The following is a 17,865-nucleotide window of genomic DNA, read 5'->3' as shown; positions in this document are numbered from 1 at the left end:
AATTATGGGACACTTTTAAAATGATGACCTCCCTCCTGTATACTAGAAACAGCAACAGGCATCAGGGAGTGAAGCGGGTGGTGGGGGAAAACAGGTACACCTACCTCAGGGTACCAATATCCTAGCAAACACAACTATGGGAATTCTCACGACCTGATGCGTCGGAATACAACATAAATTGTAAACACACTAAAGAAATAGTAAGGTGCGAATGGGGTTAAATATACTGGTAACTGGCTACATGATTCTACAATTTTCAAACAGGACCTACCCACGAGATAAATATTGCTTTGACTACGCGGATTAGCACCTCCAAACCGAGTAGGAAGGTGCTAGTCCATAAAATGAATTAAACATTAATTACAAGGATTTATATATTCCAAATCAAATATATTTATCCCAGCGCTTCCCCCCAAAATAGACCATTTGACAGAATACGGAGGACAGTCCGAGGTTGATCACCTCCCAGGACGGGCCGGGCTCAGGTGAGGGCGTCTAGTGGTTTGCAAACTCGTGTATATTAATACACGGAGTTGCACTACGGCCGAAACGCCTGATGACCCAGAGTTACACTACTGAAGAGTCTATCCGTAAAATTGACACCAATTAATCAACCAATTAACCGACCATTCATTCAATCAAGTAATCAGTCAATCGTTCAATCAATCAATCAATATTAACTCCCTCTATATATACTCTCTCTCTCTCTCTCTCTCTCAATCAAGTGACACTATATAACTAGGTATAATTTAATAGTACTTAGTATATTAATATGGAACCCGGTCTAATGGCTGGACCTCTGCACTGTCTTGACACTATGCAACTAGGTGTAATTCAATGGAACCCAGCAATTTAATTTGGGACCTAGTGTAATGACGGGGCCTCTGAGCTGACCTCTGAGGCTTTCTCTAAAACAACATTAGTGTGAGACCTTCTGCACCATCTATTAACTAGGATGACAGTGTCCCGAAACAGCCAGCAGAGGGCAATAATCCCAAAAAGCAGGCCAAGAAGTAGATACCCAGGATGACCTACAGAGGGAGCCAATTACCACTGAAAAAATATATTAATAACAGGATTACAAATTAAATTAATTACTGGAGGGGGGCCCTGATATGCTAACACTCCCCTTCCTGAGAAATAATAATGAACAATGATGGGATGTAACTAGGAGATACTTAATGAGCACATACCACTAAGGCAGGCCTTCTCTAAAACAACATTAGTGTGAGACCTCCTGCACCATCTATTAACTAGGGTGGCAGTGTCCCGGAACAGACAGCAGAGGGCACTAATCCCAAAAAGCAGGCTAGAAAGTAAATGCCCATGAGGGCCTACAGAGGGAGCCAATTTCCCCCTAAAAAGATGTATTAACAACAGAATCACAAATTAAATTAATTACTGAAGGGGGTCCTCAGTACGTGAACACCCTCCCCTTACTGTGGAATAATTATGGATAACTATGGATATATAATAATAATATCTTGAATAGTTATAATGATAATAATAATTGTAATTGTCCGGACAGGGGCATCCTCACCTCGGTGAATTATTAGGATTAAAGGGTGAACTATTATAATAATAATAATAATAATAATAATAATAATAATAATAATAATAATAATAATAATAATAATAATAATAATAATAATAATAATAATAATAATAATAATAATAATAATAATAATAATAATAATAATAATAATAATAATAATTATGATGGGAATAATAATAATAATAAAATTAAGTACAATGGTCCAGACGGATGTGTCCTCACCTAGGTGAATTATTAGGGATAAGGGCGAACTATTATAATAATAATAATAATAATAATAATAATAATGTTAATAATAATAATAATAATAATAATAATAGTAATAATAATAATAATAATAATAATAATAATAATAATAATAATAATAATAACTCAAAGGGTCAACGGCTGGTGTGTCACAGCCACACACACGCACAAAACTCTAGTCAGACCCTGTTCGATTTTTTAATTAACTCAAATGATCAACAGCTAGTGTGTCACAACCGGTTACACAAATGTAAAGCTCTAGTCAGACTCGGTTTGATGAAAAAATATAGCCCCAATATAACCACAGCTCTAATTTTATATTAAAGAATACAGCCCCAATACAACCACAACTTTGACTTCATATTGAAGGTGAACTTGCCTAGGTATACAAATTATGCAGGTTTCACCTGGAGTGGAACAGGTTAGACAGGCCTTCTCAAAAGCTACATTAGTTGAAGGTCTGCTGGAACATCAATTAAACTAGGATGACAGTGTCCCGAAACAGCCAGCAGAGGGCAATAATCCCAAAAAGCAGGCCAAGAAGTAGATACCCAGAATGACCTACAGAGGGAGCCAATTTCCCCCTGAAAAAATATATTAATAACAGGATTACAAATTAAATTAATTACTGGAGGGGGGCCCTGATATGCTAACACTCCCCTTCCTGAGAAATAATAATGAACAATGATGGGATGTAACTAGGAGATACTTAATGAGCACATACCACTAAGGCAGGCTTTCTCTAAAACAACATTAGTGTGAGACCTTCTGCACCATCTATTAACTAGGGTGGCAGTGTCCCGGAACAGACAGCAGAGGGCACTAATCCCAAAAAGCAGGCTAGAAAGTAAATGCCCATGAGGGCCTACAGAGGGAGCCAATTTCCCCCTGAAAAGATGTATTAACAACAGAATCACAAATTAAATTAATTACTGAAGGGGGTCCTCCCCTTACTGTGGAATAATTATGGATAACTATGGAAATATATAATAATAATATCTTGAATAGTAATAATGGTAACAATAATTGTAATTGTCCGGACAGGGGCATCCTCACCTCGGTGAATTATTAGGATTAAAGGGTGAACCATTATAATAATAATAACAATAATATTAATAATAATAATAATAATAATAATAATAATAATAATAATAATAATAATAATAATAATAATAATAATAATAATAATAATAATAATAATAATAGTAATAATAATAATAATAATAAATAATAATAATAATTACGATGGAAATAATAATAATGATAATAATGATAAAAATAAGGACAGTAAAGTCTGGATGCACGGCGTTCACTTATATGATAACCCCTCTCATTTCTCTTACAAATCCATGGGTTATTGTAAAATGCAACGAATAAATTATATGATAACCCCTCTCATTTCTCTTATTAAAGTCTAAGGGTTATTATAAGGCACGACAAATATAAGTAATAACTGGCTCTACCTTCCTTAAAAACCGTACGAGTTATCATGGCGACTAATAAAATAGTGACCTACTCCACTCTTTCCAGGAAAGGAGTAAGGGTCACTATTGCAACCATACAGCATAATGACCTTACTCTATCTTAGCTCTTTTCATAGGAGGAAAAGAGGATACGGGTGACTATTTACACGATAACCAAAAGGGAATTATGACTCCCTCTACTCTCTCAGAGCAGGGGCTGTTATAAAAACGACTATATAAAATAATAATAAATAAAAAAATAAAAGAATAAAAAAAGTAGAATGATAGCCCCCCCTCTATATATTCTCTTCCAGTGAGAACGCGGGCTATTATAAAGACAACCACTACGTTACATGGTAGCCTCTCTTGTCTGTTAGAGACAACGTACTGGCTACTATGCTCTAAATTAAACAGGACACGCCCCCCCCCCCCCCCCCCCCCAAAAAAAAGAATCTGGAAACTGGAGTGGTCCTTTGAGCCCATAATAGTTCCTTTTTTCTACCTCTAGACCCAGTAGGATACGCGAGCAAGGGACTAGTGAGTGTGCACTAGAGGCAAACGAAAGTGAGCCACTAAGCGACCGACTTCTCTATTCCAAACTGGTACAATGTACCAGGGAGTTGTAACTCGCGAACCACAAACCCCAGTATCTTAGCCGGATCCTGGTCCTGAGTATACCGTCCTCGTAACTGGTCTACGCCCGCACCTTATAAGGTCACGGTGCGCAGGAGTGGAAAAACTGAAACTATTCAAAAACAATTTAGCTACAGGATGACCTCTCTCGCGTCGGCTAGAAACAACGTACTGGCTACTATGAGTTAAATAAAGCGGAATTACGTTACATGGTAGCCTCTCTCTTGTCTGTTAGAAACAACGTACTGGCTACTATGAGCTAAATTAAACAGGACACGACCGAGAAAAGAATCTGGAAACTGGAGTGGTCCTTTGAGCCCATAATAGTTCCTTTTTTCGACCTCTAGACCCAGCAGGATACGCGAGCGAGGGACTAGTGAGTGTGCACTAGAGGCAAACGAAAGTGAGCCACTAAGCGACTGACTTCTCTATTCCAAACTGGTACAATGTGCCAGGGAGTTGTAACTCGCGAACCGCAAAACCCTGACTATAGCCGGATCCTGGTCCTGAGTATACCGTCCTCGTAACTGGTCTACGCCCGCACCTAACAAGGTCACGAGGCGCAGGAGTTGAAAAACTGAAACTATTAAAAAACAATTTAGCTACAGGATAGCCTCATAAGACCACTACTTTATAATGATAACCTCCCCCTTGTCTCTTAAAACAACGTGCAGGTTATTATTAGCTGATAAAAAAGGAAAGACAGCCAATAGTGGCTGGCTTCTCCGCACCAGACTGGTACGACGTGCTGGGGAGTTGTCAGTGCACGGCAAACAATAAGTAAGCCACTAGCGACTTGCTCCTCCTACCGGAGTTGGAAGTGCGCGGCAACCGAAAGTGAGCCACTAGCGACTTACTTCCCCTTATCGGAGTTGTAAGTGCGCTGGCAACCGAAAGTGAGCCAACAACGACTGACTTCTCCTACCGGAGTTGTGAGTGCGCGGCGACCGAAAGTAAGCCACTAGCGACTAACTTCTCCTACCGGAGTTGTAAGTGCGCTGGCAACCGAAAGTGAGCCAACAGCGACTGACTTCTCCTACCGGAGTTGTAAGTGCGCGGCGACCGAAAGTAAGCCTCTAGCGACTAACTTCTCCTACCGGAGGGGTAAGTGCGCTGGCAACCGAAAGCGAACCGGTAACGTCCTGCTTCTCTATATCAGAGTTGTGGGAGCGCGGCAACCGAAAGTGAGCCAGTGGCAACTGATCGCTCCATACCGGAGTTGTAAGTGCACGGCGATCGAATAGGAAGCCATTGGCTACTGACTTCTCTATACCAAACTGGCACAACGTGCCGGGGAGTTGTAAGTGCGCGGCAAGCAAATAGGGAGCCATCAGCAACTAACTTCTCTATACCAAACTGGTACGACGTACCGGGGAGTTGTGAGTGAACGGCGAACGAATAGGGAACCATTAGCGACTAGCTTCTCTATTCCAAACTGATACAACGTATCAGGGAGTTGTAAGTGCACGGCAGTGATCAAGTAGGGAACCAAGAGCAACTGACTTCTCTACACCAAACTGGTACGACGTACCGGGGAGTTGTTAGTGAACGGCGAACGAATAGGGAGCCATCAGCGACTATCTTCTCTATGCCAAACTGATACAACGTATCAGGGAGTTGTAAGTGCACGGCAGTGATCAAATAGGGAACCAATAGCAACTGGCTTCTCTACACCAAACTGGTACGACGTACCGGGGAGTTGTGAGTGAACGGCGAACGAATAGGGAGCCATCAGCGACTGATTCCTCTATACCAAACTAGCACGCCGTACCAATAGGTGCTAAGTACACTCCTTTTTGGGAGCACGGGATGTTATTATAAGGAAGTCTAAAATGGAAAAAAGAATGATGACTCCCCCTACTCTCTCTTAAAAGAGCGCGGATTTAAGATATGGAAGGCCTGAGATTAACCTTTTGGCCCCAGGCGGCTCAGAAGAGACCCTAATGTCAACCTTAGAATTGGACCCTAACTCAAGCACTAACCTTAACCTACTAATTCAGAAACACCTAAATTTAACCTGTGACCCTTACGGCTCTCAACACCCTAATAGTAGCCCCAAACCTGGACCCTAACCCAGGCTCTAACCTCAACCAACTTGAAGAGCGTCTAAACTTAACCCTTGACCCCGGCGGTTCATAGTACCTTAAGGCTGACCCTAGACCGGGCCCTGAATTCAGGCACCAGCCGCCTAAACGTAACCTTTGATCCCAAGCGGCTCATAGGACCTTAGGTCTGACCGTAGACCTGGACCTTAACACAGGCACTAACCTTAACCAACTCAAAGAACGCCTAGATTTAACCTCTGGGCCCCGAGCGGCTCACAAAACCTCAATGTTAAACTTAGACTTGGACTCTAACCCGGGCACTAATCTTAACCAATTGGTCTGGAACGTCTAAACTTAACCCTTGGCCCTTGGCGACTCTCAACACCCTAGTATTAACCTTAAACCTGGACCCTGACCCAGGCACTAACCTTAACCAACTTGAAGAATGCCTAAACTTAACCTCTTGACCCCGGGCGGCTCATAAGAGACCCTAATATTAACCTTAGACCTGGACTCTAACTCAAGCACTAACCTTAACCAACTAATTCAGAAACGCCTAAACTTAACCTTGGATCCTTGCGACTCTCAGCACCCTAACCCTAACCCCAACACTAACCCTAACCTTAACCCTAACCCCAACTCTAACCCTAACCCTAACCCTAACCCTAACCCTAACCCTGACCCAGGCACTAACCTTAACCAACTTGAAGAACGCCTAAACTCAACCTCTTGACCCCGGGCGGCTCATAAGAGACCCTAATGTTAACCTTAGATCTGGACTCTAACTCAAGCACTAACCTTAACCAACTATTTCAGAAACACCTAAACTTAACCTTGGACCCTTACGACTCTCAACACCCTAATATTAGCCCTAAACCTGGACCCTAACCCAGGCTCTAACCTCAACCAACTTGAAGAACGCCTAAACTTAACCTTCTGACCCCAGGCGGCTCATAAGACCTTAAGACTAACCTTAGACCTGGCCCTTAATTCAGGCACCAGCCGCCTAAACTTAACCTTCGGACCCCAAGCGGCTCATAGGACCTTAGGTTTGACCATAGACCTAGACCTTAACACGGGCACTAACCTTAACCAACTCAAAAAACTGGACTCTAACCTAGACCCTAAGTCTGGCCATTCGCTAAATCAATCAATCAATCAAGCAATCAACCAATTTATCAATCAATCAATCAGTCAATCAATTAATCAATCAATCAATCAATCAATCAATCAATCAATCAACCAATCAGTCAATCAATCAATCAATCAACCAACCAATCAATCAATCAGTCTATCAATTAATCAATCAATCAATCAATCAATCAACCAATCAACCAATCAGTTAATCAATCAATCAATCAAATCAACCAACCAATCAATCAATCAGTCAATCAATCAACCAATTTATCAATCAATCAATCGGGACGACCACTACTTAACAATGATAACCTCCCTCGTGTCTCTTATGAACAGCGTAAAGGTTTTTCATTAGCTAAATAGAACCAATCGTGGAACTCACTATCGCATGGCTGACCTTTGACCTCTCGCTACCACGCTACAGATGGGGGGCCTCCCGCCGGTGTACTGGGTGTGATGTGCCGTGACTTAATTTGGTACAGGGTGGGCCGTTGTTCTGTGGACTAACCTATTTACGACCACGACACACGGCAGGGTAATGACCCTTATACTGCCACAGAAGGATAGCTGGACCTTCTCAATACCACACTATGGGATTAATAATAGCGGTAATGTGGTGGAAAATAATGGTAGTGGTTAGTAATAGAGATGGTGATAGCGAGGTTGAACGTTCATTTGATTTGGGGCCTCTGTGTCCACTGCACTACGGACAGTGAGCAGACGGCGAGGGTGCTGTTGAACGACATAATTTACTGGCTTGTTTTGATATTAGGTAGCTTGATGTGATGTACTTTAGCTGGGTTTAACACATGGGGCCCAAAATGGGGGGGATGGGCCCTTTTACCTGCGGTGAGATCCAGTTTGATGTTAGCTAACCCTTTCCCACCACTGCACTACTGATGAATAAACCTTGTGTTCAATTGACCACACTGGCAACGTCAGTGTGAGGCCTTCTACAATATCAATGTAATAAACACATACCACTAAGACAGGCTCTCTCCAAAGTAATATTGGAGTGAGACCTTCTGCACCACCAAATTAATGAGCACATACCGGTTAGGCAGACCTGCTCTAGGATAACAATAGGGGGAGGCCTTCTACTCCATCAAGGAACTAGGGGGCCAGGTTCCCCTGAACAACCAGCAATGGCCCTATGAGGGGGGCACAGTGTAATGACTGGGCCTCTGGACGGGTTGAACACCACGCCACTAAGATAGAATATGATGGGACTGGGCATATTATTATGTGACCCAATATTGGGTAGTCTGACCCTTCTTCAGCCTCACTATAGTGAATGTACCCTTTTACTAGCACACAACATGGTGCATGGGGGGCCCCATCACGGCCACAGGGGTAGTGTAAGCTGTACACAGTATATTGGAGGACAGCATGATGTACTAAGCTATTTTAAAACCATTTTAATATAGTTGGACTTGGGCTACCACACTGTGGAGCTTGGGCCTCTGAGGCCAGGAGACAGAGGACTTGACCTGACAAGGGAAAGACCTTGTAGACATGGCCTGGTAATAAATAACCTAAATATTAGGGACAGGCCTCAGAACTACACTGTCATCGGGTGGCTGGGGGTTGGGGATCAGAGGTTGGTATGATATAATGTGGCCTGGTGCTAGGAACCTGGTACGTGGAGTGGATCTCTAAATTACATTGCTACTTGGGATTTTGATACAGTATAGGGGACATTGATACAAGGCAATGTGACCTTATGTGATTTGGGTTTGTACTCACACCACCGCTCTGCAAAGGTGTGACCCCCTCGCTACCACACAACAGTAATTGGACCTGTTTCGTTACCACACTATAGGATCAATAATATCAACAATGGTAATATTCGTAATGATAATTAATGTTAGGATGATTACAATGGTGATAATGACAGTGTGGGATAATGGCAGGTTGGTTATAGTGATAATAATGGAAAAATATTAGGGAAAAGGGCAATGTTTAAATGTGGGTTGTATAGATATTACTTGGGGGATAACCCCTCTCTGTTCTATCACCCATCATTATCCATCGTCCAGAACCACTGCGTCTAGCACACAAGCATATACCATGGGAGAGGACCTTTTTCAAAGTACATCAATGTACACAAACATATACAATAGAAAAGGACTTTCTCTAAAATAATATTAATAAGAGGCCTCCAGGGCCAGCAATGATCTGGGGTTACAATACCTTGGAACAACCAGCAGAGGGCCCTCCCCCTTTTTCACATTATACAGATCAACAAAATTATTGGGGACGCGACAATTTAACGGTTTTGGAATCAAACAATTCCAAGTATCATCGCCATGACTATGTCTCTAATACATATGGAATGCAAAACGTTAGGATAAGAATGGTTTAGCAATAGAATTAAAGGGAGTTTGAATCAAACTAAGTGTGTAGTCTACGCTCACGATTTTGACGCAGAAGCGGATATAGAAGTGTTGAACCATGGGAACTGTGGTTTCTTTACGGACACTGCACTTCCTGTAGTCCGCGATGGTTCAAAGTTCGGCGTAAGGAGTGAATAATAACAATGATTGCTATGATCCACGATAATAAGCTATGGAGGGCAACGTTTTGAACAAAATATTAAAACGTAACCAGTTTCTCCACACTACTGTGATCGAGTAGGAATAACTAGATCTGATATTAGTCACAGGGTGTTTGTACTGGGTAGGAAATGGCCTACAGAGGGAGCCAATTTCCCCCTGAAAGAACATATTAATAAACGGGAGGCTAAATGCAAATCCAACTGCACGAAGCTTCTCATGCGATTGGCCAGGTAAACCAGACTGGAACCAAATCTGCATGGACCACAGGAGCATTCTGGGTAGAAATATTAAAAAAACATTAAAATGTTAATTTTGACGTTATTAAAGCCTAAAAAAATATGAACTAAACACACATTAGGGAGACATTAACCAGACTTCACACAATAGAATTAAAAAAATAGTTTTTTATTTTGGTTAATAAAAAACATAAAACAAACACCGTTTGTGTAACACACAAGCCTGGGCACGACCCAGCAAATTACACAAAGAAAAAAACTCTTTTCGGACTCCTATCTGACACACAACTGTGACAAGATAACAGAAGCCCTTAAGACCAGACCATCAAACGACACCATCCTACACTTGAAGACCACCTTGACGACCACCTTGACCATCGCTTCATTAACTACTAGAACCCGCTTCGACTTGAGTGAGGGGGGCGGTGGGAACTAGACGTCCGACGTCCGGTGGCCCAGCAGCGTGGTGAGAACTGAGTATATCCCAAGGCTCTGCGGAGTAATTTCTGTTCCATGGCAAAGGATTGGACCGAGTGAAAGAGCAATTCCGTGGTCCACCTGAGTCACTGAAACTGAAATAAACTTTGCATTTTGAGAACCTAACGGCGATATAACAGTTCTCAAAACGGAGAAGACGGGATAGCAGGCCTCTCTCAGGTCCCACACAGTGTAATTGGTAGTGTTAAAAGCTGCCGACACACTGCAGGTAAATATCTTTTAACAATCTCTTAAGGGCCTTACAGAGCCCGTACATACCAGAACATATGCACGAACACGTTTTTCCAAAATAGGTTCCCTTTACTCTAGATAAAAAATAAAAAATACACAATATCCTACAGACTGACCTACAGATACCAGCGGTCCTGTAGGGACAATAAAATAATGGAATTACTAATACTTACTTTTTTCACCCCCTGTTTTTTTTTAAAAAAACAGACGCACCTAGGTTGTAATACCAATATCCTGGTAAATACAACTATTGAGATTTTCACGACCTGATGTGTCGGAATACGACGGGAAGACTGGAATTTCTAAAATTATGGGACACTTTTAAAATGATGACCTCCCTCCTGTATACTAGAAACAGCAACAGGCATCAGGGAGTGAAGCGGGTGGTGGGGGAAAACAGGTACACCTACCTCAGGGTACCAATATCCTAGCAAACACAACTATGGGAATTCTCACGACCTGATGCGTCGGAATACAACATAAATTGTAAACACACTAAAGAAATAGTAAGGTGCGAATGGGGTTAAATATACTGGTAACTGGCTACATGATTCTACAATTTTCAAACAGGACCTACCCACGAGATAAATATTGCTTTGACTACGCGGATTAGCACCTCCAAACCGAGTAGGAAGGTGCTAGTCCATAAAATGAATTAAACATTAATTACAAGGACTTATATATTCCAAATCAAATATATTTATCCCAGCGCTTCCCCCCAAAATAGACCATTTGACAGAATACGGAGGACAGTCCGAGGTTGATCACCTCCCAGGACGGGCCGGGCTCAGGTGAGGGCGTCTAGTGGTTTGCAAACTCGTGTATATTAATACACGGAGTTGCACTACGGCCGAAACGCCTGATGACCCAGAGTTACACTACTGAAGAGTCTATCCGTAAAATTGACACCAATTAATCAACCAATTAACCGACCATTCATTCAATCAAGTAATCAGTCAATCGTTCAATCAATCAATCAATATTAACTCCCTCTATATATACTCTCTCTCTCTCTCTCTCTCTCAATCAAGTGACACTATATAACTAGGTATAATTTAATAGTACTTAGTATATTAATATGGAACCCGGTCTAATGGCTGGACCTCTGCACTGTCTTGACACTATGCAACTAGGTGTAATTCAATGGAACCCAGCAATTTAATTTGGGACCTAGTGTAATGACGGGGCCTCTGAGCTGACCTCTGAGGCTTTCTCTAAAACAACATTAGTGTGAGACCTTCTGCACCATCTATTAACTAGGATGACAGTGTCCCGAAACAGCCAGCAGAGGGCAATAATCCCAAAAAGCAGGCCAAGAAGTAGATACCCAGGATGACCTACAGAGGGAGCCAATTACCACTGAAAAAATATATTAATAACAGGATTACAAATTAAATTAATTACTGGAGGGGGGCCCTGATATGCTAACACTCCCCTTCCTGAGAAATAATAATGAACAATGATGGGATGTAACTAGGAGATACTTAATGAGCACATACCACTAAGGCAGGCCTTCTCTAAAACAACATTAGTGTGAGACCTCCTGCACCATCTATTAACTAGGGTGGCAGTGTCCCGGAACAGACAGCAGAGGGCACTAATCCCAAAAAGCAGGCTAGAAAGTAAATGCCCATGAGGGCCTACAGAGGGAGCCAATTTCCCCCTAAAAAGATGTATTAACAACAGAATCACAAATTAAATTAATTACTGAAGGGGGTCCTCAGTACGTGAACACCCTCCCCTTACTGTGGAATAATTATGGATAACTATGGATATATAATAATAATATCTTGAATAGTTATAATGATAATAATAATTGTAATTGTCCGGACAGGGGCATCCTCACCTCGGTGAATTATTAGGATTAAAGGGTGAACTATTATAATAATAATAATAATAATATTAATAATAATAATAATAATAATAATAATAATAATAATAATAATAATAATAATAATAATAATAATAATAATAATAATAATAATAATAATAATTATGATGGGAATAATAATAATAATAAAATTAAGTACAATGGTCCAGACGGATGTGTCCTCACCTAGGTGAATTATTAGGGATAAGGGCGAACTATTATAATAATAATAATAATAATAATAATGTTAATAATAATAATAATAATAATAATAATAGTAATAATAATAATAATAATAATAATAATAATAATAATAATAATAATAATAATAACTCAAAGGGTCAACGGCTGGTGTGTCACAGCCACACACACGCACAAAACTCTAGTCAGACCCTGTTCGATTTTTTAATTAACTCAAATGATCAACAGCTAGTGTGTCACAACCGGTTACACAAATGTAAAGCTCTAGTCAGACTCGGTTTGATGAAAAAATATAGCCCCAATATAACCACAGCTCTAATTTTATATTAAAGAATACAGCCCCAATACAACCACAACTTTGACTTCATATTGAAGGTGAACTTGCCTAGGTATACAAATTATGCAGGTTTCACCTGGAGTGGAACAGGTTAGACAGGCCTTCTCAAAAGCTACATTAGTTGAAGGTCTGCTGGAACATCAATTAAACTAGGATGACAGTGTCCCGAAACAGCCAGCAGAGGGCAATAATCCCAAAAAGCAGGCCAAGAAGTAGATACCCAGAATGACCTACAGAGGGAGCCAATTTCCCCCTGAAAAAATATATTAATAACAGGATTACAAATTAAATTAATTACTGGAGGGGGGCCCTGATATGCTAACACTCCCCTTCCTGAGAAATAATAATGAACAATGATGGGATGTAACTAGGAGATACTTAATGAGCACATACCACTAAGGCAGGCTTTCTCTAAAACAACATTAGTGTGAGACCTTCTGCACCATCTATTAACTAGGGTGGCAGTGTCCCGGAACAGACAGCAGAGGGCACTAATCCCAAAAAGCAGGCTAGAAAGTAAATGCCCATGAGGGCCTACAGAGGGAGCCAATTTCCCCCTGAAAAGATGTATTAACAACAGAATCACAAATTAAATTAATTACTGAAGGGGGTCCTCCCCTTACTGTGGAATAATTATGGATAACTATGGAAATATATAATAATAATATCTTGAATAGTAATAATGGTAACAATAATTGTAATTGTCCGGACAGGGGCATCCTCACCTCGGTGAATTATTAGGATTAAAGGGTGAACCATTATAATAATAATAACAATAATATTAATAATAATAATAATAATAATAATAATAATAATAATAATAATAATAATAATAATAATAATAATAATAATAATAATAATAATAATAATAATAATAATAGTAATAATAATAATAATAATAAATAATAATAATAATTACGATGGAAATAATAATAATGATAATAATGATAAAAATAAGGACAGTAAAGTCTGGATGCACGGCGTTCACTTATATGATAACCCCTCTCATTTCTCTTACAAATCCATGGGTTATTGTAAAATGCAACGAATAAATTATATGATAACCCCTCTCATTTCTCTTATTAAAGTCTAAGGGTTATTATAAGGCACGACAAATATAAGTAATAACTGGCTCTACCTTCCTTAAAAACCGTACGAGTTATCATGGCGACTAATAAAATAGTGACCTACTCCACTCTTTCCAGGAAAGGAGTAAGGGTCACTATTGCAACCATACAGCATAATGACCTTACTCTATCTTAGCTCTTTTCATAGGAGGAAAAGAGGATACGGGTGACTATTTACACGATAACCAAAAGGGAATTATGACTCCCTCTACTCTCTCAGAGCAGGGGCTGTTATAAAAACGACTATATAAAATAATAATAAATAAAAAAATAAAAGAATACAAAAAGTAGAATGATAGCCCCCCCTCTATATATTCTCTTCCAGTGAGAACGCGGGCTATTATAAAGACAACCACTACGTTACATGGTAGCCTCTCTTGTCTGTTAGAGACAACGTACTGGCTACTATGCTCTAAATTAAACAGGACACGCCCCCCCCCCCCCCCCCCAAAAAAAGAATCTGGAAACTGGAGTGGTCCTTTGAGCCCATAATAGTTCCTTTTTTCTACCTCTAGACCCAGTAGGATACGCGAGCGAGGGACTAGTGAGTGTGCACTAGAGGCAAACGAAAGTGAGCCACTAAGCGACCGACTTCTCTATTCCAAACTGGTACAATGTACCAGGGAGTTGTAACTCGCGAACCACAAACCCCAGTATCTTAGCCGGATCCTGGTCCTGAGTATACCGTCCTCGTAACTGGTCTACGCCCGCACCTTATAAGGTCACGGTGCGCAGGAGTGGAAAAACTGAAACTATTCAAAAACAATTTAGCTACAGGATGACCTCTCTCGCGTCGGCTAGAAACAACGTACTGGCTACTATGAGTTAAATAAAGCGGAATTACGTTACATGGTAGCCTCTCTCTTGTCTGTTAGAAACAACGTACTGGCTACTATGAGCTAAATTAAACAGGACACGACCGAGAAAAGAATCTGGAAACTGGAGTGGTCCTTTGAGCCCATAATAGTTCCTTTTTTCGACCTCTAGACCCAGCAGGATACGCGAGCGAGGGACTAGTGAGTGTGCACTAGAGGCAAACGAAAGTGAGCCACTAAGCGACTGACTTCTCTATTCCAAACTGGTACAATGTGCCAGGGAGTTGTAACTCGCGAACCGCAAAAACCAAGACTAGGCACATGGGGTAGAGCAACGAAAAAAATATATTGGTCCACATAGAGACCATTTGGACCCCCAAGACCGCTTTTCGTGTCCCACGTTTCGAAGGCTGTCTGGTAACGACGACGCTGGAGAGGGGGACGGAAGGGATTAAAGTAGTGTCATATCTTGCCTATGCAACTGTATAGGTCAGAATAATGTTACGTCTTGCCTGTGCGACGGTATAGGTTAGAATAGGATCACGTCTTACCTGTGCAACGGTATGGGCTAAAATAATATCACGTCTTACTTGTGCAACTGTATAGGTTAACTTTACATAATGACCTCTCTTGTCTGTTAGGAACAACGTACTGGTTATTATGAGCTAAATAAAACAGGATTACTTTACACGATAACCTCTCTCTTGTCTGTTAGAACTTGAGAGGGGGACAGAAGGGATTAAAGTGGTGTCACATCTTGCCTATGCAACTATATAGGTCAAGATAATGTCACGTCTTACCTGTGCGACGGTATAGATTAAAATAAGGTCACGTCTTACCTGTGCGACGGTATGGGTTAAAATAATATCACGTCTTGCCTGTGCAACTGTATAGATTAAAATAATGTCACATCTTACCTGTGCTGCTGTGGGGTTGGGGTTGGGGTTGGGATTAGGGTTGGGGTTACCCTGGCCCCGACCCGGACCTTGGCCCTGGCCCTTCCGCCACGGCACTGCAGAGGAATGGGTTAAAATAATATCACGTCTTGCCTGTGCAACTGTATAGATTAAAATAATGTCACATCTTACCTGTGCTGCTGTGGAGTTGGGGTTGGGGTTGGGATTAGGGTTGGGGTTACCCTGGCCCCGACCCGGACCTTGGCCCTGGCCCTTCCGCCACGGCACTGCAGAGGAATGGGTTAAAATAATATCACGTCTTGCCTGTGCAACTGTATAGATTAAAATAATGTCACATCTTACCTGTGCTGCTGTGGAGTTGGGGTTGGGGTTGGGATTAGGGTTGGGGTTACCCTGGCCCCGACCCGGACCTTGGCCCTGGCCCTTCCGCCACGGCACTGCAGGGGAATTGGAACACAACTGCAGGTAAGTATTAGCTAAATAGAACCGCAGGTAAGTATTCGCTAAATGGAACCGCAAAATCCTAGTAAATACAACTATTGGGAAAATAAATATTGTTTAGACTACGCGGGCTAGCACCTCCGAACCGAGCATGAAGGTGTGGGTCCATAAATAAGTTACACACTATTTGCAAAGACTTATATATTCCAAAACAAATATATCTATCCCGGCACTTCCCCCCAAAATAGACCATTTGACAGAATACGGATGACAGTCCGAGGTTGATCACCTCTCAGGACGGGCCGAACTCAGGCGAGGGCGTATAATGTTTTGCAAACTCGTGTATACTAATATGCGGGTTTGTAATACGGCCGAAACGTCTTATGACCCAGAGTTACATTACTGAAGAGTCTATCCGTACAATTGACACCAATCAATCAATCAATTAATCAATCATTCTAAACTATTCAAAAACAATTTAGCTACAAAATAACCTTATAAGACCACTACTTTACAAATGATAACCTATCTTGTCTATTAGAACAACGAACGGGTTATTATTAGCTATTCAAAAACAATTTAGCTACAAAATAACCTTATAAGACCACTACTTTACATGATAACCTCTCTCTTGTCTGTTAGAAACAACGTACAGGTTATTATGAGCTAAATAAAATAGGATTACTTTACATGATAACCTCTCTCTTGTCTGTTAGAAACAACTTACAGGTTATTATGAGCTAAATAAAACAGGATTACTTTACATGATAATCTCTCTCTTGTCTGTTAGAAACAACGTACTGGTTATTATGAGCTAAATAAAATAGGATTACTTTACATGATAACCTCTCTCTTGTCTGTTAGAAACAACGTACTGGTTATTATGAGCTAAATAAAACAGGATTACTTTACATGATAACCTCTCTCTTGTCTGTTAGAAGCAACGTACAGGTTATTATGAGCTAAATAAAACAGGATTACTTTACATGATAACCTCTCTCTTGTCTGTTAGAAACAACGTACTGGTTATTATGAGCTAAATAAAACAGGATTACTTTACATGATAACCTCTCTCTTGTCTGTTAGAAACAACGTACAGGTTATTATGAGCTAAATAAAACAGGATTACTTTACATGATAGCCTCTCTCTTGTCTGTTAGAAACAACGTACTGGTTATTATGAGCTAAATAAAACAGGATTATTTTACATGATAACCTCTCTCTTGTCTGTTAGAAACAATGTACTGGTTATTATGAGCTAAATAAAACAGGATTACTTTACATGATAACCTCTCTCTTGTCTGTTAGAAACAATGTACTGGTTATTATGAGCTAAATAAAACAGGATTACTTTACATGATAACCTCTCTCTTGTCTGTTAGAAACAACGTACAGGTTATTATGAGCTAAATGAAACAAGATACGACTAGGAAAAGAATCTGGAAACTGGAGTGGTCCCTTGAGCCCATAATAGTTCTTTTTTTCTGCCTCTAGACCCAGTGGGATCTGCGAGCAAGGGACTAGGAGAGTGCACTAGAGGCAAACGAAAGTGAGC

The sequence above is a fragment of the Notolepis coatsorum genome, assembly GCF_963971535.1.
Source record: "Notolepis coatsorum genome assembly, chromosome: 11".
NCBI lineage: Eukaryota > Metazoa > Chordata > Actinopteri > Aulopiformes > Paralepididae > Notolepis > Notolepis coatsorum.
This window is presented reverse-complemented; position numbering follows the sequence as displayed.